Here is a 27,298-nt window from a genome sequence, read left to right as displayed (position 1 = left end):
TTTTTAAACATATCACTAAGCAATGGTTTACTGTTGCTTTTATCTTTGAATATTTTTTTCAATATTTTCTATTTGAAATGTAAAATAATAATAATAAAAATAACAATATGTATAGTCTATTGATGTAAGACTGGGGAAAATAACCAAAATTTTAGAAACATGCCACAATGTTCAGAGAGTTCCTGAGAAATAATCGTCCAAGAATAAATATCTCTGACTCAAAAAAAAAAACTGTAAGTGGCAAAAGAAGACCATTTTTTAAAAAATTAAACATTCTTTATTTTGAGAGTCTTGCAACAGATGTTTGCATTCTTGTTTTTAGTCTGCTTCCAACACCGGAACATCAACAAAGTCTAGAGAGACTTCGCAAGACTACTCTTTGTTTTTTTTGTAGGATAGTTCCATTCCAAAACGTCCTCAGCCATCAGGAAAACAGAATAGATTGGAATGTTCTGGCACTGCCTTATTCTTCAATTCTGGTCATACTCATATTCAATTTCTTTTCTTTGGGTTTAATTTAGCCTAGTGTGCATTCGAATGCTTCTATGTGCTTTCTCACAGACACATAAGTAGCCACAAATATGCTAAACTAATACTGATCATTTATCTATAAAATATACTGACAGGATTCCCAGTATAAGAACACAGAGTCTACATCCAAAAAGAAAGAAACCCACAGTTTCAAAGGTGCCCAAACATCAACCCCTCTAATAAAATAACCCATTTCTGGAGAGAAAGAAAAATTCTAAAAATAATCCTCTATTTTGAATTAAGATGACAATTATTATGTTCCCAATGAGCTGCTGTGCACTTCATTAAATATTCAGTATTACTTGGATACACTGTTCGAAAGTACTTCTTCTAAAATTGTGTACTCTCTCAGTAAATCCATTGTTAACTTGCAATAAATAAATTAATGAGATTTTATTGTATATCCACCTGTGGTCTCTATGATGATATTGGAGTTAACACATACCAGGAATGAAATGGTTAAGTGCCACAGGAAATTAAAATAATAACTAACACCAGGTGGGAAATACAGCATGATCAAATTGCTTGAGTCATATAATCTTTTTAAAGTTATTCTCAACTTGAAAGGGCTTAGTCCATTGTGGGTGTTCAGTAAATATTTATTGGATAAAGCAATGTCATTTTTATCAAAAAGTCAGGGGGTTTCTTATTATCATGAGGCCACTTAGGGAGAGATGGTCTCAGAGGAAAGCTACATAGAAGAAAGAGAGAAGATCTTCAGTTAATAACTATGGTTAATGTTGGGAAAAAATATATATATATAGAGAGAGGGGGTGGTGGTTCCTTCAGCTTTTGGAAATTTCAAATAAAGAAGAGTTTTCGGCATATGCCATATGGAGATCCCGCCTTAAGACAAAAGGTTGAACAATTGTAGAGAATGAACCTAAGTTTTCTAAAATTATGTAATAAACAACAGTGCCTTGATCTGTGCTGGGTACATGATTTTAAACCATTATTATACATTTTATATATATATATATATATATATATATATATATATATATATACATATATATATGTATATATATATTTGATAGTAATTATCATAACAAAGATATTTGTCAAATTGTGCAAAAACACAACACAAGCTTGCAGTGGATTCTAAAAAGACAACAACTGAGATATTTCACGTGCTTGCATTTTAGCTAAGACCCACCAGTGATTTATAGAACAATTAGGATTTTTGCCAGCTATTTTCATATGAACTTGAAGAAAGCAATGTCTATAATTTGCAGTTTAGCATCTATATAATTATCCTTAAGGTGATCGTTTAGTAAACTGTTCTTTTTCAATAATGTGAGCTCTTCCCATTTCAAATATTTTTGTCATTGTAATTTAGATTCCAGTTAAAGAACATCTTTCGTATTCTTTTTGATAGCCATCTAAATAAGATTTACACCAACTGATAATTTCAGGAACATATTGGTACTTAGATTATTTAGTTCACATACAGAGGCAGTGGAATATAATGCTTACAATTATGGATTCCAGAACGAGTCCAAAGCCTGGCTCTGCAATTTTCAAGCTGAATACTTTTGAGAACTTAGTCTATTACCCTCATGTTATTGCCTCAGTAAAATGGACAAAATAAATTATCAGATATCACAGTGTTGGTATGGACGTTAAGTGAGTTACTACACTAACTTAAACCCTCTTCCAAACTTCCATTAAGTAACCCACTTAATGGGAGTTTGGGAGAGGGTTTGGCACATGACTGTTAGGTGAATGTTAATTCTTTTTTTTTTTATTATTGGTTGTTCAAAACATTGTAGTTTTAGTTTTTATTATAGAATGAACGTACAGAATTGTGTGTCAGTATGGTATAGCCCTGCTGGTGGTATGCATGAGTCTGATATCAGTCAGAAAATAGTTGCAGCATGAGTAGAAAGGTTTCCATTTTTTAAAGAGGCCTGATGAAATCAAGCTACACCTAATGCATGTCAAGGGATAAGTAAAAAATATACCTAGTCATAAGTTTAAAAAAATGCCACTTTTAACTCTATTTCAAATAAATTCCCTGATTTGAACTACACTTTTGATATATCAGTATATATTCAATACTTCAGGTTGGAAGTAATGGCACCGTAACACCTTGGTCACTGGTAATCCTCAACAGAAAGAATATTTGAAGCCCTCTATGAGCAACACACATTTCACCTGACTGTACATGGTCATGGAGATAAAAGTCTCACTGCCATCTTTAGGAATCTTGTAGATTCACATAAACTTTCAATCAGACAAAACTTAAAACTCTCATTCAACTAACTCACTTTAAAGACAGGAAAACAGAGATTTGGAGAGAAAAATAAAAATGGCTGGTGCAAAGTCACCCAGGGTGTTAACACAGAAATAAGAACATAAAGAAGCCAGAGGATTCAGAGGTACTTTGCTGAATCCTCACATAGCCATTTAATTATTCTCTCATATAGTTTTTACTGTTAAAAATACTTCAACAGCAAACTCAATATATATAGATTATTAAACATTGTATTGGCTTTTATTCATGTAGTCAGAAAAGTGAAGTTTTAATTCAATGACTGTTCTTATTCACATTAATAATGGAATGGATTTTAGGTTTGAGCATATACCTTGATTTTAGTGATACAATTTTTGTTAAGCTCGTGTTATTAACATTTGCAAATATGATTCATTCGATTAACTATAAAAATAATAGATGTTTACTTTTTAATCCAGTTAAACCAATACATAAATGTCAGCAGGAAGTTCCTATCACACTGAATTAGGTTTGTGCATTAATCTTAGTTAGTTTGGCTTTATATAGTGTACTGGACATGATCATTTGGAAAAATAAAAACAAATGCTTACATTTGAACTGTGACTTCTGCTTTATAAAAACACACACAATTAAGGATGTAATTGTGCAATTTTTCAGCTGCACTTACCTATCCATCTGTCTAGATTTCACATTAAACTCATTTTTCTCCATATTTGGAGTTATTTTTTAATCCAGATTGCTTCTTACTAATTGTACAAAGTAAACCTTGGTTTCAGGTTCAGGCAGTTTATGTGTTTAGCTTATGTGTTTAGAAACATATATGCCCTATTGTACAGGACAATAGTATGTCACTCTCATTTACCATTATCAATTCTTATGTTTCCTCACACAGGAGAACAAAGTGAGAAAAAAATACAATTCAGCATTTGACATCCATTAAGGATCATTAGCCTGGATCACATAAATGCATGTCCTAGAGATCATGTTACTGGCCATACAGCCTCCAGGTTTGAAGTCCACATCTTCAACACTGAAGTCTAAAAAGTGCATCCAAATGGTGTTTAAGGTTAGACTGTACTTATTCCTCCTTTTTACATTTGGATGCTCACACCAAAACACTAGTTAGTTTTGCTTCTTTTCAGACTCTCTGAAGAAGCAGAACTTGCTGCTGAGATTTTCTCACACAATTCCCATGATTTTGAGAAATATCTTCCTTTTGAGTTTAACTAGATAGAAAAAGAAAAAAAAATCACCGTGTTAAAGTTATCAGTGTTCTGGATTCCTAGCTGACCTCTTCTTCATTTCTCTCTTGTCCCAGACAATGTTCAAAGTGACTTAGAAGAGAGAGATTTTTACTTTGACATGTTCCTCCTGTGAGAAAAACCAATCAGACTCAGAATCAAGGTCAGGATTCTTTTTGGCTTCTCCATAAGTATGTGGTCATGATTGTCAAAACTGAACTACTTTGCCACTGCGGTACTTTCCTATAAATTAACATATTCTATAAAGATATGTACAGTGACAATCCTTCTTCTGAGCTCTTTAAGGTATAGCTGTTATTAAATATCATTAAAAAAATCTGTGACAAGTTAAATTTAACAATGTTTATTTGAAAAAGGAAAGCATTCTACACAAAAAAAATAGAGTAAAGGTTAACAGAATAATGTAGTAGTAAAACTATTAGGAAATGAGTATATTTTTAGAGGAACAAAGTGACACAGTGAAAAAATCAAGAATTCTCCCATTTGTTTAGTATGTGACTTAGCCAAGCCTACAATTAGAATTAGAATCTTTCTAATCTCCAGTCTTTCCATTTGTACCCTGTGTTTCAGATTTGCGTCAAGAATTAAATTGTGTGGTGCTGGGGGTGGGATTGTGCATGCATATGTTATGTTTAAGGATCAGGGACATACATTAGAGAAGTATTTTACAATAGAATAAATATATAGTTATTTTCATAATAGATTTATACCACCTTGAATAAATCATTGTTTCAAATTAGGCATAACCCCAATACTATATCTTATTATAAATAAAAATAGATGATAGATCCTACCTTTGTTTATAGAATAGCTTTCCAAATTGTCACTCTCTTTAACTTCTTTAGTAATGAATAAATAAAATGCTAATAATATTGATCTTTAAGAAAAAAAAAGAAACAAAGGAAAAAAGAAAAGGATCCTAACACCTGAGGGCATTCTAGACCCAAGTTGTTTCTGAATGTTCCACTTCCCCACATGTACAGGTCATAGTTATCCCCAAAGAAAAGGAAGTGATGTAGAAGTTACCTGATTGGCTGACTTGGCATTTGCTTTCTATGGGCGAGATGTGATCAGTCAGTAGCTGGTGCTCACTGAAGTTCTCCTGCTGACCTTGACTACTACTCAGCCACCAGGTACAGATCCTGCTCATAGGACAGTTTGCAGTTTGTTTACATAATAACAGCTTATAGTTTGCTACATACAGAGGCAACTTTGGGCCAAAGTTTATAAAACAAGGAGAGAAACAGACTTATGTCGAAGTTGTAAATTTAACAACATACATATTTAGATATTTAGGAATTGTGTTGCCCCAATTTTCAAAACCACTTCCTCAAATCTCCATTTCACTTGGTTAGAATATGTATGGCTATAGAATGGACTGGCAAGGGATATTGTGTTCTTGAATTTATAGTATGATGTTCTAGTAATTCTGAAACATTAATTATCTATAGAGAGGATTCTGGTTTGCAGTTTGATGTAAGAAAAGCTTGAAATTCAATCTCTTAGCATCATAACAAGAAAAAGTAGAAGATCTATCAAAAAACAGCATAAAGAGGAGCTCACAGGGAAACCTACCCTCTGAAGACTGGCATGAAAGTTTATAGCTCACACCTGTAATCCCAGTGACTGTGGAGGCTGAGGCAGGAAGATCATGAGTTCAAAGCCACCCTCAGCAAAATTGAGGAGCTAAGCAACTCAGTGAGAACCTGTCTCTAAGTAAAACACAAAATAGGGATAGGGATAGGGATGTGGCTTAGTGGTCAAGTGCCCCTAAGTTCAATCCCTGGTACCAAAAAAAAAAAAAAAGGAGGCTCACAAAAATACAGGGACTCACAGTTTTCCAAGGGCAAAAATAATGTTGGAAACATGAGTTGGAGAAAACAACTGAACTGTAACCTTCTCATTAATGAAAGAGTCTAAACAAGCTTAAGAAATCACAATCCCCGAGAGCAGCCTTCTGTCCAGGAACCAAACTATTTCTAAGAGTAAAGATGAGAGAAAAAATTTCCTCCTGCTTCAGGCAGCCTGAGGAGAAAAGTAACCACATTATAATAATATGTCCAGAGCCTTCTGTTTCCCTTAACAAAGGCTTGCCTTAGGAGAAACTATTTTCCCTGAGCCTAATGGACATGGGTTTTATCAGTATTTAAATAATCTGTGGAAATGGAAGAAATGGAAATAAAATAGCAGCACCCTTCAGCCTTCCTGTGTCAGCCAATCCATGGTGTCATAAAATACCATAGATGAAGAAGCTTAAAACAGCAGAAATTTAGTTTCTCACAGTTCAGGATGACAGAAATCCACCATCAGGGTGCCACCTGGTGGGGCTCTAGAGAGGGTCCTCTTCCTGACTTGCAGACATCCACTTTCACACTTTGTTCTTACATAGCAAGGTGTGCAGCATGTCTACTGATAAGGGCGCTAATACTATCATGAAGGCCCCATCCACATGGCCTCATCGGTGTCTAATATCTCCCAAAGGTCCTATCTTTATACATCATCACCTTGTGGGAAAGGGTTTCAGCATACAATTTTCAGAGACTCCGTTGGGTTGATAGTAGAATGGAGAAACCTGGAATATAAAAGTCACAGCCTGGGAACAGAGCCAATCATATTCTAAAATGTTATGTCTCCTTATACTCTTACCACCACAGCAGCAGGGCTCCTGTTTAATAATACAGATGAAAGAACAGCATATCTCAGATGTTATTTAGCAGAGAGACTTCAGGGGAAGGCAAAGACAACAAGGGAGATGCAAGGAAAGATGTTAGAGGAAGTTCTGTGCTCTGACATCTACAGCGAGAGCAAATAGTAAACACAGCTAGCATCTAGCCAGATTAACACATAACTTCCCACTAAAGACCTATTTACCTCAGTTTATTTTTACTTGATACATCAGCTTTCAAATAAATTTTTTTTAAAAATACCTACAAGGCATGGTAAAAGGGAAAAAAAATGCAGACTGAAGAGGCAAAGCAAACCAGAACTAGACTCAGATATAAATGTTGGATTTATCAGACTCAGACTCAGACAAGCAAGTGTGATGACCATGCAAGGCCCTTTACAGGAAAGAGTAGACACATGAGAGAACAAATGGGTAATGTTTACAAAGAGATGGAGACTCTTAAAAAAATCCAAAGAAATGCTAGAAGTCAAAAACATATGGGAAGTATTTGATGGACTTATTGGTACATTGAACATGCCTGGAAAGAACCAGTGAGCTTCATTGATAGCCATGCAAACATTCCAACAGTAAAGCAAAGAAATATTAATTTAATACAACAATGAGAAGATGCAGAACATCCTAAAACTCTAGGAAAATCATAAATGTAGGTATAGTAGAAATACAGGAACAGAAGAATGAGGGAAAGGAATAGAAGAGGAATTCTCAAAAGAAATTTTAAAACATTTTGGACTAATTTGGGGCTGGGGTTATAGCTCAGTGGTTAAAGTGCTTGCCAAGCATGTGTGAGGCACTGGGTTTGATTCTCAACACTGCATATAAATAAATAAAATAAAGGTTCATTGACAACTAAAAAAGACATATATATATATATATATATATATATATATATATATATATATAAACATTTTGGACTAATTGAAACTGAAAATGCAATCTACCATAAAGTGTGGGATTCGATAAAAACTTTGCTGAAAGGAAACTTACAGCACCAAATTCAAATGTTGAAAAAAAAAAGAAAACTCTAAAATCAATAAGCTGATGATTTACCTTAGAAAACTAGAAAAAATAAGTGTAAATTTAATATAAAAAGGAGAAAAGAAACAATAAAAATTAGACCTGAAATTAATGAAACTGAAAATAGAAAATCAACAGAGAAATAAATGAAACCAAAAGCTGTTTCTTCCTCAACTTGGTAAAGAATGTGTAAGTAAAACCTACAGCTAGCATCATCTATAAAAACGGATGCTTTCCTATAAGATTGGGAACACTATAAAGCTTTCCTGTCTCACTATTCGTATTCCACATTTTAGTAGCAGTCCTAGACAATGCAATAAGATAAGAAAATGAAATAACAGGTATATGAATTAGGAAAAAAAATAAAACCCTCTTTGTTCACAGATAATGTAATTGTCTATGTAAAACATATAGCAATGTGTTCAAAAACAAGTCTAACATACAAAAATTGATTTCTTTTCCATATATCAGCAGTGAACAATTGGAATTTGAAATTTAAGATCACTATTTATAATAACACAAAAGTTGAAATATATAGCTGTAAATATAGCAAAGCATTATATCTATGTAGTGAAACCACAAAACTCTAATGAAAGAAATCAAGGATATGAATAAGTGGAAAGAAATCCCATATTCCTGGAAAGCAGTCAATGTGACTTAATTATTATTTTGTACCAAATTTAATTACAGATTCAATACAATTTAAATCAAAAGCCCAACAAGTTATTTTCTATTTATCAAACAATTGATTCTAAAGTTTATATGAAAAGACAAAAGACTTAGAATATTCAATAAAATTATGAAAAAGAATAAAGTCAAAGGGCTAACCCTTTCTGTCTTCAAGACTTATTATAAATAATCATAATCAGTAATCATAACAGTTTGGTGTCAGTAGAAGAATAGACAGAACCAATGAAAAGGGACAGATAAGTCCAAAGGCACAAAAAGGAAATAATATTTTCAGAGGAACATGGCTTGCCTTTCCAACAAATGTTGCAGGAACAACAGAACTTCCACATGCCAAAAATCAAATCTGGACATACACCTCATATTTTTCATAATAATTAGTTAAAAATGGGTGATAGACCTAAATATTAAAAAGCATAATTATACATTTAGAGAAGATAGCATAGGGGAAAATCTAGAAAAAATGGGATATAAAAAAAAGAAAGAAAAAAATGGGATATGTTGATAATTTTTCAGATCCGAACATAAAAAGCACATTTATGAAAGCAAATAATAATAATATGAACTTCATTCTTCATGAAAAATATCTTGGTGGGTACACGGAATTTAACCCAGAAGTGCTTAACTATTGAGTCACATTCTCTGTCCTTTTTTAAATTTTTATTTTCTTGCTAAGTTGCTTAGGGACTCACAAAGTTGTTGAGGTTGGCCTTAAACTTGCTATCCTCTTGTCTCAGCCTCCAGAGCCTCTGGGATTCCAGGCAGGCATGAGATATCATACTTGTCCATTAACATTTTTGATATCTGCTTGGCAGTACAATTCAAAAGGGAAAAAAATAAGCCAGAGATAGGACAAAAATATGTGAAAGATGTATAAAAAACTACAAAAATCTCTCAAAACTAAACAATTAGGAAATAAGCAACTCAATGTCAAAGTGGAAAAAAATCTGAATAGACACCTCATTAAAGATGAACAGATGGCAAATGAGAATATGAAAAGCTACTCAACATCATATGTTGTTTCAGAATTGCAAGTGGAAACAATGAGCTATCATTATACACCCAGTATAATGCTGAAGATTCATACAGGTGCAATACCAGATGCTGACAAGGATGTAGAGTGATAGGAACTCTCATTTATTGCTGATGGGAATTCAAAATGGTACCCATCATTTAATAATGCTGAACATAGACTTACCATACCACCCAGACATCACACTCCTTGATATTTATCTAAATGAGTTGAAATGTCCAAATGAATTTTATTTCCACATAGAAATTTATGTGTGAATGTTTATAGGAGCATTATTTAGAAATGCCAAAAATAGGAAGTAACCAAATTGTCTTTCAATGAGTGGATGGGTAAATAAGCTGTGGTACATCCATACAATGGAATATCACCTGGCAGTAAAAATAAATGAAATATCAAGCCACAGAGGGACATGAAGAAACCTTAAATGCAGGCTGCTAAACTAAAGTCTGTTTGTATAATTCTAACTGTATCACTTTTTGGAAAAGACAGAACAGAGTGAAAGCAAAATGATCAGTGTTTGCAGGTGGTTTAGGGGAGAAGGAATAAGTGAAGAGTAGGAGAACAGGGGACATTTAGGGTAGTGAAACTCTTGAATGGCAAATTGGCATATGCACATGATGAGATCATGTGTTTGTGAAAACCCACAGTACCAGGCAACACAGGAAGTGAACCAAAATATAAATCATGAACTTCAGTCAACAATAATGTATCCATATTAGCTGTACTATCAAATGTACTACATCAAGGCAAGATGTGAATAATAGAGGAACTATCTACAGATGGGAGAGGAGGAATTTTCTGTAATCTGCACTTGATTTTTCTGTAAGCTTAAAACCACTCTTTAAAGTCTTTTAATTTAAAAAATTAAATGCATACATTTAATAAAATACCATAACATGTAATTCTGAAAATCTTTATCTACAGAACTTGGGATATGTTTTGATACCAAGGTTGTATAGATTTGTGATGGGCAGCATGTTTATTAACATGTTAATTCAAGAACGACAGACAGTCATCAACTCTGTATATTCACAGCTGGGTTGTCATATGCAAATATAGAATATCGCCAACAACTCTTGCTGTTATTGTCTAGCTATTCATTTTTGAGGCTTAACAATGGCTTCATCTTCTATATTGTTCATATATATGTCACCAGATCCTCACACTCCATATAAATTCAAACTAGAACATCTGTGAGAAGCCTTAAATACCTCTCATGCCCCCATGGGAGTAAATATGACTCAGATATAAACAGACACTTTTTTTAATATCTAGAATCCCTATCAATTCCGTAGCAACTATAAATAACCATTAATTTACAACCCTAAAACTAGTTTCTTCGATTATGCTTCATATAATTATATATATTTTAAATGCAAATATTTGTTTATAAATATTATTCAAAGAACTAATAAGCTCTTTTAAATACCAAAATATCTCACTTTCTCTAATTATGATAATTTTATTGCTGGATAAATAGCATGTCACACTGTCTGCTCCTCCTTTATCCATTGTGGTGCGCTCAAATGGGAAATCTAAAAAATTAAAGTCTGTGGCAGATTTTCCCACTGCTTCTGTCTTTGAACATTGAATGCTAAGAAAATGCATGCTGTCTTCTGCAGTTACTGTACCTAATATCATTAAAACCACAAGTTCCTTTACATATCAAGGGATATTTATGATGGTTTAGGTAACATGTCCAATTTTATCTAATTTAATCTTCTGTGATGTGTCATCAAACCTGGTTAACATAAAACAAGTCCTATGTCCAGAAACCAATAACTTCATCCTTTAAAAGAATGAAATGTTTTTAAATTTAAAAAAAGGCTGGTAAGTGCCAACGTTGAGTAGAATGTGATCCTAAGTGGTGCCTTTGAATGGGGATCACAGATGTTGTAAATTCTAGAGCAGTGTGGAGAATGCTGGTACCTGTCCCCCAGGAGTCCCCAGCTCTAGTGACAGATAAAGAAATATTATCATAGAAGGCCTACTCCATGCTAATTCCTCTGATGAGTATACTGACATGCAAAGGTGTTTGGAACTAATACTAAATATCCATAATGTTCATGGGAATTGTGAAACATCCAACTCAAGACAACTTCACCTGAGGTGTTCCGTGATTGCTCCACCCTACCTCATGGTGGGGACACACTTCCACACACAAACCCATACCTTGACAAAATCTATTTCTGAATTTTAACTCAAATTTCCCTTCTTGTCTGAGGCCTTCCCTCATTGCCCTAACCCAAGAACCCCCCAGACAATCTCTAACACTCTCTTCTATTTAATCTCCTTCACCTATAACACAAGTTCAACTGTTGATTTCATCAACCCATGGATAGCTGGTTGAGTAAACTTGAATATTGTCAATTTACTATTGTTTGAAAGTCCCTGTTTTATATCAAAAACAAAAAACATTGATATCACTAAAAAAGCCAGACTAATATAAATTTTAGGATTTATTTCACTCACAATTTTCTTTTAAATGACTCACATATTATCAAATAATAACTGATGTTTCCCATAATTTTGTGATCAGAGGCAGTTTTCTCATGAAAGTTGCAATGCTTTAATGTGACATCAATGTAGTTGTCATTAGAGAAGGGTATTCTGTTTACATGTTAAAACATGATCTTGCCATAATAGACAATTATGCTAGAAAATTAAAAATGGATATTCTCCTTTCTGTTATCATATTCTCTATGGAAACTGTGCATGTTCAAGGCCATTGTATTTTTTTTTTCCTCTCTAGACCTGTTTGTACTGCAATGCACATGCCCTGACCCCATGGCATTGTCTGTTGAAGTTGGGACCTCAGACACAGTAAGAAATCAACTTTTGACAGAGTTTTACAATATCAATATCATATACATACTGGCATGTGAATACAAACACTTTCCAAAACAATATTTAGTGTGTGCCTATACTATGATACATCAATTTTAAAGCATAAGTTTTGAACTAGGAATGTAGATCGGTGGAAGAGCATGTATCTAGTGTAACAATGGCCCGGGGTTCAATTCTCAGAACCATAATAATAATAATAAAAATAGCAACTACAACAATAATAACAACAAAATAAAATAAAGGTAACAGAGAAAATATAGTGCCTGACTTGGTGGATCTCAGTAAACAGCGGTTGAATAAAATTGTTGAATATTGAACTCTGGGCCCATTATTTACAGGCACACATATTTAGGTAGGAGTTTGAATGTGCATGAATTATGGAGCTCGTCATACATGCATATGGCCTGAAGCCTGATGGACAGCATCTAAGAGAGAAGATGTCACAGCATATTAACTAAGCAGATGCTTATTAAGTCTCTTGGGTCAAGGCATTGGGGATATGGCTAAAAATAAGACAGACAAAACCTTCGCCCCCCCGGAACTAACACTCTAGAGGACACAACTTCTGCTTGAAAAGGTAAGAAGCATAAAATGTGAGATGGTGATGAACATTAGACAAAAAATGTAAAACGGGAACAGGATGAGGACCGCGGCTTTGGTTGGGTAGCAGGCAAGGAGGGACTCAGTAAGATAAGCATCAGGGAAAGGTGGATCTCAGACAAGGCAGCATATACAAAGGCCCTGAGGCAAAAGGACATCTGGTACATTGAGGAACAACTAGGAAACCAGTCTGAGGAGGGCAATAGGAGGAAGGAAGAGAGTGACAGGAGATAAGGAAGACCATAGCATTAACCGGGGGAAAATCCTACACAGCTTTAAGGGCATTGTTATAACCTCAGAGAGAAATTGGAAACTCTCTGGAGGATTATGAGCAAAGCAATCATGTGATCTGAGGTTTGAAGAGAACCTTGCACAGAGCAAAGGAATGATTATGTGGCAGTTTCAAGTTTCCATGTGACCTGACCTAACTTGGTATATGAAGTGTGGTGAGCAGAATAATGCCCTCCAAAGATGTCTAATACATCCTAATACCCCAAAGTGGTGGACATGCTTGGGTAAGGAGAAATTAAGGTTGAGGTGGGATCACTTTGTTGATCAGCTGACCTCAAGGGAGTTATGCACATACTGAGATAGACCTTATGCATGGTTAGCAAGGTGGGCCAAATGTCATGCCAAGGTTCCTTGTAAATGGAGAAGGAGGCAGCATCTCCACTGGATTGAGATTTGCCAGCTCTCAAGTAGGTGAAGGGGCTATAAGTTGAGGAACTGAGAAAAGCTGGGAAAGGTGATGAGACAGATTTTCCCTTAGAGCCTTCAGTAAGAGCACAGCTCTGCTCACCCTTCATTTTAGTCCAGTGAGATACACTTCCAACTCTGATCTTCGGGTGTGTAAAAGAATAAGTTTGTGTAGCTTTAAGCCACCAAGTTTGAAACAGTTTATTAGAACAGTTATAGGAAATAAATGCATGAGATATTTCAACAAACTTGGCTCAAGAAAACACCAGGAAGAGGTGGAGAAAGTGCTATAGATGTCCTGAATGGGCCTTCTACCTCTCCTTAGGTGCCAGCAGGTCATTGTGCCCCCCACATCTCTTCCACAGTATCTTGGTATTTCCCTTTAATAATTTGTTGCATCTGATAGTTTTATTTACTTTAAGAATTCTCTTTCAATACCGATTAGTGGAATCCTCTAAGCACATATAAGTGTGTGTGTATGTGTGCACACAGGTGTTGCATGTACCTTCCTATATAAACTCAAAGAGGATAAAGCCTGGAAAACACACGCTCCAACTGAGAAGGAGTGGAAGTTGAATGTGCAACTTCCATTTCCTATTTTAGAGACTTTCATTCCTAATTTAGATGCTTTCTTTTTTCCTTAGAAAGTGGTACATTCTTAGAAAGTGGTAGATTCACAATTTGTGCACACACCTATTTAAAGACATAAAAGTTATTTCTCAGCGTTACAACAGTGTGTGCACTCTTTTATCTCTAAGAACTAAATATGGATTCTGATTTTATTTTTATTCATGTTCAATATATACCAAAGATACTTTGCAGCCCCTACTACAGCTTGAAATGCTGGAATGTTTTTTTTCCTGCATGACCTATGCCTGGCCAGATGTTGGTGACAAGGTGGATTGTTTTGATTATGGAAGGTCAGATTTTTTTTTTTCTCTTGCTGTATCGCAAATAAAAATGAAGATAAATCAGCAGCATATAGACTCTCAAACTGTGTTTACTTTGTAAGTCAAAACTGACGAAAATTGGCAGTTTCACATGATTCAATCTACTAGGCTGTTGCAGAACAGAAACCTTGGAAGTCTATACTATGCTATTTTATGAAGCCATGTGCATGGCATGGGTGTGCGCACACTGACATAGTTCTATTGCATGGTTAGCAAGTGTGGAGCATTGGATTTGATCCCCACCATCAAAACTTACACACACACACACACATACACACACACACGCATGCACGCACAATGAAAACTCTGACATAGAACTATTATATGAAGAGAGACACTGTCACGTGTGCTCTCTGGTAATAGATCAATGAAGAGGTCTGTAAAGATGAGTGTGATTTAGGCAGCCAGCAGCAGCATAAGCAAAATGGAAAGAAAAACAAAAGCCACTGAAATGGGGCTTATCTATTTACTCAGCAGTTGATAAAGCCTGACAAGTTAATTAAGTCACTTTTATTAAGGTTGGAATACCATGTGATACTTCAGTGATAATGCACTTAACTGATGTCGACAATATTAAAAAAAAATGCTACTGAAATAATAGCAATTAAAAGTTTATACTCTAAAAACCATTTAAACCCAGTGACCTAAATTAATAAAGTGTTTTCTATAAGGTGATATTTAAAACACTGAACTGCCCTAGAAGGGTGACAGAAGATCAGGAATTGTTTCACACATTCAAAATACGAATGAGAATAAATATTTTATAATATAATACGAAGTTATCAATATTTAAAAGCCTTCCTTCTTTCCAAATTCTTAATGCAATTTATGTTTCGGAGATGATGATATCTGGTTGATACATTTCTTTTCAGGTATTTTATCAGATTAAGGGTGTATGTTTATTATCTCAAACCCATTTTTAACTAATTTCATTCTCAGGGTCAAAAACTTTCTGAAAATAACTGCTCTGGGATGTTCATTATTAATAGTGTTCCTCTCTCGTTAATAGTTTATGGTGAGCTTCTCAGAATATTATGAGACTGTAAAAATTCTATCCCAATAAATGTGTCTATAGCAATAAATTGAATATAAGTTATAGTCTATGAGTTTCACATTGATTTATGCCCGTCGTAACAAGTAGCTGCTCATGGTCTGTTCAAGCTAGCAGATGCAGCATATGGTTGACTATTTGTGGGTGCGTAAGATTCAGAAATGATCCTAATTTGGAGGAAACAAATATAAAATTAGATCTGAAAAATCACTTATAGAAACATTTATTATTCCATTTCTAAACTCAGTCTGAGCAAGAAACCTCTCAATGAATGTATTTCTCCGGGAACACTTGGACTTGCATAGGAAACGATAGCCAGTTTCATCGGCTCTGGAAGTGATTAGAGGTTAAAGTTCAGAGCCTGCAACTGAGGTTTGGAGTAGACATACACTTGGTGCATTTGTCCACCTAATAAAACCCTGATCTTATTTTCTCATTGCAATTCTGCTATACTTACTACCGAAATAGGCTTTTATATTAAAAAATGAAGAAAAATCTCCTTAAATTTTAATTATGAGAACTGCAGTATCCCATTCTTACACAATCTAAATCTCCTGCATGTAATAACTCACTTCCAAATATCAGCGTGAAACCCAAAAAGCTCAGTTAATGATCATCATACCTCCACATGTGCTAATATTGAAGACAACGCCAAGATGATGGATTATTCAACACCCAGGTTTTGAGTGGCATACACCCAGCCTTAGTGAGTTGCTTTGATACCATGTGTAGTCCCAGCTCTCAAATAGAAATGTGCATTAAAAATAACAGAAGCATTTTGAGCTCTAGCATTTGACCTCTTGGCATTTCCAAGTAATGAATTGAAATTTCTAGTCCTATGAAAAAGTGGAAATACTTGTCCTTTTAGCGATTTTGGGCATGAGTTTGCATTATGTGAACATATTAGTAGGGATAGGTATTGTGGGATCAATGATATAAAATATTTTAAATAGCTTCACATGGAGTATCTTTTTTCAGTACAGGTGTGTGATGCTAAAGCAGATAGCTTGTAAAGCACTTCACCCACAGGTGAGAAATGAGAAATTTTAAGGCCTATTGAACACAACATAATTTCACAGTGGGTCAGCACAAATTTACACAGTACAGTTGTTTCTATAATTAGAGTCCACCTGAAAAATTCACATCATTCTACACTCAACAATGTGCAGATACAGTTCAATCTGTGCACTTTGCTGATCTTATAATAATATGCAACTTATTGAAATGTAAAATAATACAAGTAAACTCCAAACTTAATTATCTTGAAAAATGTATCTTACCTTCTCTTCTTGCATTACAAACTTTCAGATTCCTACCATATTTAAAGATGCACACTGTCTTTAAAATTATATATACATGTTTTATTGCAATTTGATGACAAATAATTTCAAATGTAAAAAAATGAAACATCATTTAAATAACACACTAAGCTTTTAAATACTAAATTATGAGATAATTATAAACTTTATTATCAAATTTGGGGTTTTATTTGTTTTGTAAACTAGAATAAAAGAGTAATCTTTCTTCCTGGACAGGGCCAGTCTATGCCTTTCTAAAATTTCCTCAGTAACTTTCTGAGTAATGTAAAGTTATTGAATTATTATATTTCTTCAAAACTGTACCTGCATATCAAAAGAAAATGGAATAGTCCTTTTGCTTTAGTAAGTAATTAGTTGGGTGTTAAACAATGTTGATAATTCTTTGAGAAAAGCAAATTATTTTTATTTTTTAAAGATTTTTTTATTTGTCAATGTACCTTTATTTTATTTATTTATAGGCAGCTGAGAATCAAACCCAGTGCCTCACAATGCTAGGCAAGCGTTCTACCACTGAGCCACAACCCCAGCCCCAAGAAAGGCAAATTCTTTAGAAATAAAAGATGAAATGTCTCATTGTTAAATTTTTAAAAATCAAGATATGTGATAAAGGCTCCATATCTCACAAAATTATTGTATATCATATAATATAGCTCTAAATTTAGAAAACAAAATGTTTTGCGTGAAATAGCTCACCTGAATTTTTCCAATAGATTTCTTCAATATATACAATATTCACAGTTAAAACAAAAAAAAAAGGTTTAATGTGCTGTGTTTAGTATTTACTTCACAATAATTTGATGTTTTTGTTTGTATGTCCAACCTCTTTCTTCAGCCCCAGGTCCTTAAAAGATTTGCCCTTGGACCTTTATTGACCGATAGACTCTCCACATCTTTGCTCATCTTTATTCTGTGGAAGAAACCGTTAAACCTCCTCCCATTTGTCAGTAGGGTGTGATTCATGATGCAAACTAGAAATTTGCAGCAACGTATACATTAAGCCTTATAAATTCTACAAAGAATTGTTCTAATTTTATAAAATATATTATGTACATTTTTCAGAATAGAAACATGGAAAATTGGATCCTTTCTAATAATAAAACACAGAACTCTTTACTTGGGTAGGAAAGGGATTTGGGGGTTCAGGTGCCATAGGTCTGCCCCATAATGCCTTCCTTACCTCCGTAAGTGCGAGGCTGCATCTTCAAAGGTCTTGCATGATGTGATTTGGAAATTGTTTGTCCACCAAGAGTTTATGTTTTAGGTGTTGGGAAGTGATGTAGAATCTTAAGGCTGAGTGGGAGAGCTTTCAGTCAGTTGAAGGTGTGTCCTCAGAAGGGATGGTGGCACTCAGCCCTCTTCTGGCTTTCTGTGATGCTATGTGATCTTGTGCTCTAACAACACTCCTGCCATGATGCTGTCGGCCATTAGGTCCGCACCAGTGGCTACACCAATGTGGCTGCCTAATCATGGGCTTTCAATCCTCCAAAATGTGCCAAACTCCTTTTATTAATAAGTATCCTGCCTTGGACATTTTGTTATACTAATGAAAAAGGGAATAATGCAGGTGAGAATATAGGGACAAATACAGCCTCTACTCCAAGTCTTCTTCTGCCACCTTTGGCTAATAGATCTGAAGGATAACTGTAAACAAGGGATGCAGTCTTTCCAAGAAAACCTAACGTATCCCTTCTCTCTTCCCCAACTATACTTATTCATGAGATTAAATAATTTTTATCAGTTATTTTCTCTTTACTCTTCTCTTCATGCTTGCTTTTCCTTCCTCTCTTTCTCTCCCCTCAAGTTAGTACAGCTAACAAATATCCACATGATCACTGAACTTAGTGTCTAAAAGCATTTTCTCTAAATATATACATTCTCTATATATATATAATATATATATATATTATATATACATATATATGTATATGTATATATAATATCAGAAAATAAATGTGATGGCACTTACACAATTTTATACTGGGATTAAGTTTTATAGATCACAACATTATGAAATAGTAAAACACATGTCCATGACAAAAACATGATTCTAAACAATAAAGAGTGGCATTCAAAGCAGTGAACAGTGCCATTTTTCTACCCTTTAACCACAAAAGACATTGATAAAGCCACTATTAAACTGAATTTAATTAAAGTGCCAAAGCCTATTCTGGAACTGGTGTAACTTTTCAATCCATGAATGGATTTCCAATATCATCAAAGAGGAGTTGAGGACTTCACACACATGGGCCGTCTTGCAGAAGGCTTCAGAAAGGAAGGGGTAACCAATCAAAAGCTGAAGGTCCCTGGACCCCTGCACCCCGACTTCAAACTTACACAAACAGTTGAGGTGCTCAGAAAGGAATGTGTGGACACCATCTCTCTGTCAGCTACTTGAAGGAACAAAGACAACACGGGTTTCCATAGTGATACTTCTAAGTAATTTATTGAATAACTTAACATTTTCTTTTTTCCCAGTTTCCTTGCAAGTACTTTGAAACATCTCTTCTTGTTAACTTTCAAATTAACTTTTGCCAAACTAGAAACATCTCTATCAAAGTGGAAACCGGGCATTGGTGCATGCAGATTTAGTTTATAAATGATGTTGGAAATATATGAACAATTGGAATTGAAAAATCCCCATTTTATAATTTTCTCATATCTCTTCTGAAATAAGAAGTGATCCCGTGATGGTTCTATGCTTAGCAAGGATATGTTATGAAAGGTTAATTAAAATTTATTCTGCAGTTAGAAAATTTTAAGAAAGCATAACAGATTTGGTTAGTAATGGGAAAAAAATTATGAAAATTTTTTACCATTCGGAGAAACCAAACTTGGAATCTCAAATAAACAGATTTCTATATTATCAAAATAACCTTAGTCATTCTGATAACTAGAAGTCATCTTATATTTAGATACAAAAGACTGTTTAGAAGAGTTGTCTCTTAACTTATGATTAACACATGCAACAAGAAGTTAAAAGTTGTATGAAGCAGCCTTCTTCCTTCCCTCTAACAAATGCTTTTAAAGTGTATCCTTTCCTATTTTGCATTATGAAAGTTTAATTTTTCTGTGCGATCCAACTGAATCTTAGATTATGCAGGATCTTCATAAAATAAATTTATTTAACATTTCCTTTTGTTATTCTTATGCAATCATGAAACTATTGCAGATGCAAAAGGCCAAAAACACTTGCAGAGAAGACTATGCCTATAGGTTGCATTCTCATATGCAATATACTTATATCTATATGACATGTACGTATACCTATCGAAATCTGAGCTCTGTTACTTCCATGGATAATAGGAAAATCATATTTCTGAAGATATTTGTTTGGTAATACAAGTGACCCGCCCATGCCAAATCTCAGGGTGGGCCTAGATTCATGGATATTTTTTGTGTGCACCTGTGTGTAAAACTGATGCTGATGTAGGAAATTGACATCCACTTGCATAGAAAATGAAACTCTCCTCTGTCCAATTCCAAGCATGTAAGAAATGTAGCATGTTTCCATTTACCTTACTTCAAATATTGCCCATTTTTATGACTTACGTAAGTCAGAACTGTGGTTTGAAATGAACCCTCAGACTGTCTCAGTTTAAAATCAAGGAGTGTCTTGGAAAGAACTAGTCTTTGGCAAGAAGATTTCTGCCCTGATAGACCCTCACAGCCAGGTGCATCATAAGGTATTATTGTTGTTGTTGCTATCATTTCCTAAGGGACATCACTGTGAACAAATAATTTAAACCACACTGAACCCACCTGGAAAGAAGATAAAATAGCATGTTAGCCTCAGTTAACTAATCAATCAAATTAGCGGAAATAGAGAAACCCACACATATGAGCAGACACACCTTTTAAATTTTGTACATCAGATAACTCTTGAGCATCTACTAAAGCTAGGCAATTGTCTGTGCTCTGGGAAATCTGCATGTGAAGAGGGTCAATCTGTTCCAAGTTTAAAAGGATGGTATTCAAGTGAATCAAAGTTCATCAATACAGGAAGCATAAAAATAGAATTTAGTGTGCTCTTTTAACAAACTGTGAAGGCCTTACTTTCTTTTCATTCTATGTTCTAAATCCTAAAGAAATTATGAATCCTTCTCTTATGTTATCAGATTTGACTATTAGATTTTTTTTCTTTTGAATACTTAGACTTCCCTAACAGTAAGATTGCACTCCTCTGATGTGACCAACTCACGCTAGCTACAAGGATGTTTTGGTAAGTTTTTTAGTTTGCTCTCCATTCTGAAGCATGAAGGTTACTTTAATGTGTATATGGAACAGTTTTTGCACAATTTTGTGATTGATATTGCTAATATTTATGAAGGTAATAAAATTTAATTATTTCTATTTTGAAGGGAAAACTTTTTACTGTAATCCACCTTTAAAGTATATCTTTTTCTCTATAATGTATCGATGGTAATCTAAGAAAAATTGGGTCTTCAACCTTGCATACCAATTGATTTATACATACATTCTTGCTTTTTAAAAAATAGGCATCTCATACTCTAAAAACATGATAGACAATCTAGTAACAATTTAGCTCTTAAAACCGACTTCTCATAAAGAATGAAGTTAGATATTTCATTTACAAATGAACTTTGGATACCATTTATTTCCTCAGTAAGATGATAAAATCCTCTTAAATCTAAATCCTTTTGTATTGGGGAAAATATCCTACAGATTTAAATAGCATGTATCACTGCTATTTTTGTTCTATTAGTAATATTTAGACAGATTTGGTCCATTTAAATCTAAACAGGAAGAATATTAAGATAATTTAGTGGACAAAATACTTGTACAGCACAATCTCTTTTCCAGATAGTAGTGTATATGCACCTGTGTATACCTGTGTGTATGCAGGGAGAAGGGATTGGAGAGTTTATGAGAGGGGGTGGGGGGGGGAAGATGTTGAGACAGCAAGAGAGGGGGTGAATATTTTGCAGAAAATTAAGCAAGACAAAAAGAAATATGTAGTTACATTTCTTAGCAAGGGAAGTAACTTATTTTTAGAATGCAAGGTTCACAGAAGCTGAGTCTGGGGGCATTATTATTTATGTTCTCTGAGCCCTGGCTTTTTCTCTAAGTATACAGGCTAAAAGATGGGTCTTTGATAAGTAATATTTAAAATTGATTCTATTTTATTGTTGCACACAAGATCCTGCAAATTCCTTAATTCACTGTACAATCTAATTACAGCTTGATTTCTCAGTGGGGAAATATATTACCCTATCTTCTCAAGTTACTTTTTGATTATTATCTTCTGTGGCTACCTGCAGCACTGGATTACAGCCCAGCCATTTCTTTCTTTCTTTTTAGTCCTCTCTGCATTGAACCCTGAGTACTGCAGCCGATTTGATCATATAGCATTTTATATTGATTATGGAGACTGGCAAAGAGAATGTAACACTTGGGTCTGGATGCTGTAGATAACATTTCCCAGCATGTATTCCCAATAATGTGGGTTGAGTTGTTGTTAGTTATTAAAGTTTCAAGGAAGGTTTCATATTTAAAACTCATTGGGTGTAGAACCATATGATAATTAGAGAAAAGAAAAAAAACAGCAAGATTCTGCATCTGATCTTTTCCTGAAACATTTTTCACAGATAATTATCATCATCAAAAAATATATTTAAGCTCTATAGGTTCTGTGTTGAGTGCTGTTTAGAATTTTTTTTTGTGTGTGTGACAAATCCTCTGTGTTTTCCTAAGAATACTGGTAAATGATGATGTGGGTGATGGCAAAAGAAACACGACGGGGGGTCGCTGTCTCAGAGAGGAGACTGAGTCATTCTAAGCATAGGGGGAAAATAAGTGAACGATCATGATATTGCTTGTGTTTCTGCTGTCCCCCCCACACACACTTTTTTTTTTTTTAATTATCTCAGGGCATCTCCTTTCCACTACTGTCTCTGTTTTCTGGTCTCTCCTCTTCCTGCACCTCCCCTCTATAAACCCAGTCACACACTTCCAGGACCTCTGTACCCAGCAAGTCTTTGCAGAAATGGGCTTTTCAGCACAAGGTGCTAGTTGTTCCTGCTGGCTGCTCCCACTTCCTGCATCCTTTGCATCTGTCTTTGGATCCTCTCATGCTCTACTCACTTGGGAAGGCCAAGGTTTCGGCCAAGGGCAAAACTCACATAATCACAGCAGTGAAGCCATGGTCTAAGCCCCCAGTAAGAAGCCCTGAGATGGGTGTGGAGGACCTCTGTGGCCCCTGCCACCTGCAGACCGCCACCTGCTCCCTCTCTGGTGACTCCTCAATCCTGTGCCGGAATCAGCTGGGGTCATGGGCCACAGCGACTTCCTGGTTTCCAAGGTTTCCAATTACTCAAGGGTATCTTTATCATAAAGCTACTGTTTTCCTTTTTTAAATTAAATTTGCTACCTTTATTTTTTAAGTTAATGGCTGGTGATCAATGTGGCTGTGCTTTTGAGGAGCGCATTTTTTTTTCTTCTTAGTTAAAGATAGAAAACTAAATGTAGATCAATTTTATAGACTCTGGGTCACATAGATTTTAGATACGAATTTTAAAAATTAATCCTAATTGTGCAAAGCTGCTTTGCACAGATTTGAGCAATGAAATTTAGTTCTGAATACAGACTTTAACTTCACGAGATTCATCACATTTTTCCAGAATGAGAATCCTTGTTCTGACAGACTGAAACCTTTCATAGATGCTTTGAGGAAATTTTTAATTCATATTTTAATAAAAGGCTTTGGTTAAAAAAATTTTCAGAATTTCTGTATTAATCTCTTTGAAATGCATATAGAGACCAGAGTTCAAGTTTATTCTTCCCATTCTTTTGGCCAAAACTTTAAGGAGTACAGTATGTACTTTTTAAGATCTGAAATTTTATTGAATTTTTGACCAGAAATGTGAAAAACAGTCAATAGCTACACAATTAAAAGAAGCTACCAGGGAAAAAATAGAAAAAAAAACCTAAAGAGGTCCAAAGTTGATTGCATATCCCGATCCATCTAAGATCACAGGGGAGTTGAATATCAAATGAGTCAACTGGCTATTCTAACAAAAAGGGGGATGTTTTGGAAATGTTCGTCTTCTATTTATTAAAGTTCCCAACCATGTTGTATATCGCATGGGAAGCCCTGCTAAGTGTGACTTGGGTCTGAAGAATTGTTAAGGCCATAACTCTTTAGCTTTCTCTCTGAACGATATCTAAGGCTGCTTCTTATCTTATTCCACATACAAGTGGAAGCTTTTTGCTTTCTTTCAAAAAAAAGTATTTTCAATATTACAAATGTAGGTATGGAAAAACATCCTCTTCCCTCATAAGGACTTTCACAGACAACGTTTCATTGTATGCATTAAATCTGTGTTAAAACACAGTCACCCAATGTTAACTCAAAACTGCAGTGAGGCGACTTCAAGATTCGCCAGCCTACTTTCTTTTAATCAAAGACACCGGGATTTTTGAATTTCTGACTCCCAATGATTTCAAGTATTTTTTTTTCCCTTTCACTTTATTTTGATAAAGGACCTTCCCTTTCTATAGCTAGTACCATCAAAATGCATTGGTCTCCTCCACGCCCCAAACCAAAGAAGTAAACAATATTCATGTAGGGGGAATATAGCTTAAGCCATTCACAGAGTATACAAACATTTATGGTACAAAACCTGCAACATGAGTTTTTTGTTAAATTTTAACAGTGTTTTCTCAAATCTTCAAAGCTCGCCTTGATGGTTTGCTGAAGTAATTGAGCCACTCCTGGGTTGTTTTATATAGGACATCTTATCTTTCTTTCATTACCCAGGCTGTGGCTTCTTTTCTATTCCCATGAAATCCATGTACACACTTTAGAAGCCCTCCTGAACAAGCTCGCTTCTAAGTTTCACAGAGCCCTTAGCACAATTTGAATACGAAAGAGATACTGAATAAAAAGCTTTAATCTCTTGTCTGTTATGCTGCTTTCTTGCCGCTCTTCATCTCCTCCTCTTCCAAGGGCTTTTCTGTGTGAGTAAACTGCACACTTTTCTTTTTTAAGTGAAGTGTAATGTTCAAGAAGATGCATTCGGGAGCCTGAGACCCGGGAAGCAAGCTCCTGTAAATCTCCTCTGTCAAAATGTAGCTACATTTGTGGCTGCCTCGCCTTCTGTTTAAGGCTTTTGCAGGTAAAAGATTAGTAAAAGAGCTCTCCCTGAACAAAAATCATTCAATCAGCAGAATGTACAGGGAGTATCAAATGTGCCCTCCACCTCAAATACTGTGGGGCTCTCTCCTCTGATACCTCTTCCCCTTCGTGAGCTGGAACTGGTTGAAAGGGTTTTTCTGTTCTCTGGTCTCTTGTCAATTTGAATGCCAGGAAATGAGCCCCCTTTGTAAGATTAATTAATAGCAGGAGCGGATCGGCCGAGCCCAATCGCCACGCAACGGAGCTGTAATTGCTACTTTGTGGAAAGGAAAGAAAAAAAAAAAAAAGTTTGGGTTGCCATTTAAGAAGAGGGTTTAAGGAGAGTTCTTTGAACTGGAGGTCTCAGTGCACTGGATTAAGGCAAGAAGCAAGGAGGCCTTTGAAGTTTGCTAAGAGGTTTTGGAAGGGAAAAAAGTTGGGTGGCAAATGGGGGTTGGCAACATCAAAAGCACTCTCACGGCTCCTCACCTGCTTGGCTTGGAGGGGTCTGCAGGCTGCAAGGCAGCAGGGCAGGTCCAGCAGCCAGCTGGGATGGCGGTGGGTGGCTGTTTCCTTGGGCTGCTGACATACAGCCATACACCCATACACCGCTGCTGCCCTGAACCGGCCTCCTGATTTAGAGGTGCTTATTCTCAGAATCTGCTCTCAACAGCACAGGCAGGGTGAACACACACAGGGCAGAAATGCCTCCAGTGGATTCCTCTCCTTCTTGTCGCCACTCTTCCTTCATGCATCTTCAAAGATGTTTTAAAAAGTTTTCTCTGCTTGTCACTTAACAATCCTGTATTGATAAGAGGGAAAAAGGGGTGAGATTCTTACAGAAAATACATCCGTCCCCTGCCTGGAAATAAGAAATTAGCAGATGCCATTCCTTCTCAACAGGGGCAATATCGCCCCCAAGGGGGTGAAACTGATGCTTGGGGGTAGAGGGCGGTTGTGAAAAATCCTAGATCTTACAACCATTTATGGCTCTCTAAAGAACTAGAGTACAGCGAGGGTACACTGTCATAGAAAAGAAAATTAGGAAAAAAAAAAAAAAAAAAAAAAACTACTGACAAAGGTTCCTTAGGGGTGGTTGTAACAAAAATACAGTAAATAAACTCAGGATCACTGGTGGATACAGATTTTTAAAGCATAGCAAGAATTTCTTGCTATTTCATATGAATTGGCCAGAAGTTAACTGGAGCATATGCATTTTATTTTTGACTCCGTGTGGAATGTGTCTGAGCTCAATATCCTTTATACCTCCACATCTTATATTAGCTGTTTATCATTATTATTTTATTAACCTTTTCAGATTGATGGAATAAGACCCACAAACTTTCACTGAGAAACTTGAATAGGTATCAATTCAATTCTCACTATCAAAATGTGTCTATAAGCTCAGATTTTATAACTGAGTTTTTGGAAAATAATCAAATTAATTTGCATTTTTGTGTATTTTTTTTTTTACTATCTTGTGAAATATTGTAGGATCTAGACTTGGAACTTTTAAAATGACCCAGATGGGCTATATGTTTTACTAGTATAATTTTCACCATCCCTTCAAGCTTTGTTGCATACTTTTTCTGAGGCTAATATGGATAGGTATTAATTTCAAATAATAAGCAATAGTTAATAAGAGGAGTCATCGGAAAATTAAAATTACCTTGATATCTATTGGCTAATAGGGTTGTTTTAGAACTGTTAGGAATTAAAATTCAAGGGTTTTGTTTTCATTCCAAACTTTACTTCCAAGATAAATATATAAAGTTTTAATGTGACCAAATGTGTGCATATTTTTACGGACATAGTTTAATAATGAGAAAAATCTTGAGTTCCTGTGTTTTGAAACTATAACAATACTACTTCCCCCCCCCCATGTACTGACAAGGAATGTTTAAAAATCAGGAGCCAATACCAGTCTGGGCCCAAGAAACCAGTATTTCTCTAGACCTGCTCTGCAGCTGCACATCACCATTTAGAGTCTCTCTTCCTCAATGACCTGAGTAAATAAGTGCCAGAGGCTGGGATGAGAGAGAAAGATAGAGAGAGAGAGAGAGACCAAGATGTGTGGTAGTTGTGTCCTCTCTTTCCTCTTTTCCAATGCATTTGGAGTTCAGAAAGATAGTCCATACCTTGTCAGTCCCAGCAAAAAGGGCTGGTGACATTTCGGGACTTCCTTTTCGTTGACATCCAATACCAATTCACACAGCACAAGCAGGTTGGCCTAGCCTAGCATTCAGCCCACA

This window comes from Marmota monax, unplaced genomic scaffold (assembly GCF_021218885.2).
Source record: "Marmota monax isolate L192 unplaced genomic scaffold, Marmota_monax_Labrador192_F-V1.1 WCK01_AAM20220418_F8-fsc00178, whole genome shotgun sequence".
NCBI classification, from domain to species: Eukaryota; Metazoa; Chordata; class Mammalia; order Rodentia; family Sciuridae; genus Marmota; species Marmota monax.
This window is presented reverse-complemented; position numbering follows the sequence as displayed.